The following is a 3,007-nucleotide window of genomic DNA, read 5'->3' on the forward strand; positions in this document are numbered from 1 at the left end:
ATACATAAAACTGATTACAGTATACATAAAAAACAAATAATAGAAAAAGGTAGTATTATGATCATTTTTCAGTGTTCCGTTTTTCAGTGTACCTTTATTTTTTTTGTCTCTATAACTTAGATCTTCCCAAGAAAGAAACGTAACTGTTTTCTACCTTCACAATGACCTTTGAGTGTCTGTTCTATTTTATTCTTGCCATTTATTCCATCAGCTTATACTTGCTTGGACTGCTGCCACAGTTTCCATGGAAGGATGGCCCAGATCTGACTGTGAGCAGAATGGAGAGTTAAATGAGTGAGGGTTTTCTACATGAGTGAAAAGACAGTAGGAAAGTAGGTGAAAGCAAAGTGCAGGACTTTAAATGGCAGAATAAAAGAATTTGGACTCTATCTTGCAGACAACAGGGAGCAGCTAAATTAAAAACTTTTTCTCAGTTCCTGATTTACTCAGAGGGATTATATTTAGAAGGGAGCTGCTCACGCTAAATATACAAAGGAAAAAACAACGTATGTTTAAATCCCAGGAATGTATTCTTTTTCACGGGGAAAATAAGAGTAAAGTAGCATGTGGTACCACAAAACAGTATCTAAGACAATCTCTAAACTAGTATTTTCAATAAACACAGTAAATTAACCAGACCACATTATCCTGGGGGAGAAAGAATAAAATCAACATTCTTTACTTCTCACCTGGCATAAATTATTCTGGATAAATTTAATGCCTACCATAAAGCAGTATTCTGTTTCTAAATAGTTTATTGCTCTATTTTTAAACTTTTGTATTATTTTAATGTCAAACATGATTAGCGACTTTCCTAATTTGTATATAACACAAATTCCTACCAAACTCTGTAGCTAGATATTCACTGATTTGGACTCTTGGTTTACATAGTCAAATATTTTATGGAAAGACTACGAAGATTAGTATGAAAACTCAGAGTCCAAATGAAGTGTGGAATGAATGAGAATCAGGCAATGGACTGAATGACATTCAAAATACTTATTTCTCTCAGTACTTTATAGCATAGTTTTTATGAGACTGTTTTTTCATGAGAATCTTTTCTAGTGAGCTGGATGGCTTAGAGAGGAAAAAGTGTTATTAATAAAGATAAAAGAATTGTAACTTCTGGCCACATTTATGATTTTTTTTTTAGATCTGATGAATTTGAAACTATTTCCAAGAGTGTTTTAGTGATAATATGTTTATTCTGCCATCAAATGAGTAACTCTAAATTTGTGATTGCCAAACAAAACTGTTAGAAAGAGCCTTTTGTAACTTGCAAGATGCACGTTATTGATTCTTCTGTAAGTAGGGACGATTCATGAGGTACTTATACCTAGGAAGAAAGGAATAAAAGAGGCAAATGTTTCTTTTAGAATAAAATGATGCTTTTAAATTTTTTGGTTCTACTCTACTTAGATGAAATTAACCTGCTGTATTCTGAAATAATTCCCATGCATAGGTATATCTTTCAAGCTTAACTAGAATGCCAATTATTTGCACAGTTAGAGTTGGTAGAACTTTAAAATTCTCTGATAAATCTATCTCAAAATAACAGTATTTTAGGCTAGTTTTTTTGACGTTCTTCTGAGGTCCCTCTACAGCATACTGAGGTCCATAAGTAGATTCATTGTGGTTTAAAATTAACAGTAGTGGTAAGGATAGAAAAAACTTTGCGTCAGAAACCAGTCTGGAAACTCTTTATACTATAAATGGAGTATGGCGTTGTATTTTGAGTCATTATGTAAAGTTTAAAAACTTAATTTTAAAAAGTAGATATTTACCTTTCAAAAGTAAACAATAAAACCTAAACATGCACACAATATGCAATCTTTTTTATTTTTTTTTTTTCCGGAGAGTTCAGCTTTTTATTAAACATGTTGCAAAAGAGGTTTAGTCAAAAAGCCTAAAGCCCATGTCATCATGAGACTGCTCAGATTCTTCTTTCTTTGCTTCCACTTTCTTCTCCTCAGCTGGGACAGCAGTGGTGGAGTGGGCAGGCCCTCCTCCCCGTGCAGCGTCCGCTGCTAGGGCAGGTCCACCAGCCCCCACATTGCAGATGAGGCTCCGGATGTTGACATTGGCCAGAGCCTTTGCAAGCAAGCCTGGCCAGAAAGGTTCAACATTTACACTGGCTGCTTTAATGAGGGCATTAATCTTATCCTCTTTGACTATCACCTCATCCTAGTTCAGAATGAGGGCCGAGTAGATGCAGGCGAGCTCTGCTACTGAAGCTATGGTGCAGGCGAGTGTTGGGCGAGCACGGCTCTGCGCGATGCTTGTTGCGGGATGAAGTGAGGGCTTCACCGGACTGAGGCCTTGGCTTGCTGGGAAGGACCGAGAACCTTACCGGCCGCTGAGGAAAGCACACAATCTTAAAATTCTAATTTAGTTTGCTTCAATCAAGCCGGGGATATATTAGTGAGTGAAGGGAGTTGTTTTATGCCTTTATTAGAAAAGTTGATTCTTGTATTTTAGTCATTACCTTTTATCTCTATTTCCTTCTCCCATCCCCACATATTGATATGTTATCTTTTCTATTTTGTAACAATATGTATGTTTGAAATATTTTATACAACTTTCACTATTTTTTTTGTGTGTGTGCATTTTTTTCTTTATTTGTTTCAGGTGTACAAAGCAAGGTAGTAATTAGACATTTTACACCCTTCACAGAGTGATAACCCTCCCAATCTACAAACCCTCTAACATCCTATACAGCTGTTACAATACCATTGATTCTCTTCCCTATGCTGACTTTGCGTCCCATGTCTGTATAGTATATATTTTACTATATATATAACATATATATTTAATTACAGTTGACATTCAATATTATTCTACTTCAGCTTCAGGTGTATAGATAGCATATTGGTCAGGCATCAACACAGTCTATGAAGTGATCCCCCTGATAAATCCAGTGCCCATCTGGCACCTTATATAATCTACGTTATTGATTACATTCCCCATACTTAGACAACTTTCACTATTAAAGCAGATTTCTAAAACT

At 35.6% G+C, this 3,007-nt stretch overlaps 1 pseudogene across 1 annotated transcript; it reads right to left on the minus strand.

Moving 5' to 3' along the window:
- Nucleotides 1-1,893: 1,893 nt before the first annotated feature.
- On the minus strand, nucleotides 1,894-2,519 carry LOC308494197 (large ribosomal subunit protein P1-like; annotated as a pseudogene). The gene is made up of 2 exons: nucleotides 2,486-2,519; nucleotides 1,894-2,327 (listed from the first exon to the last, which is right to left on the minus strand). The product of its transcript is annotated as a large ribosomal subunit protein P1-like (transcript).
- Nucleotides 2,520-3,007: the final 488 nt, after the last annotated feature.

The sequence above is a fragment of the Rhinolophus hipposideros genome, assembly GCF_964194185.1.
Source record: "Rhinolophus hipposideros genome assembly, chromosome: 3".
Classification (NCBI taxonomy): Eukaryota; Metazoa; Chordata; class Mammalia; order Chiroptera; family Rhinolophidae; genus Rhinolophus; species Rhinolophus hipposideros.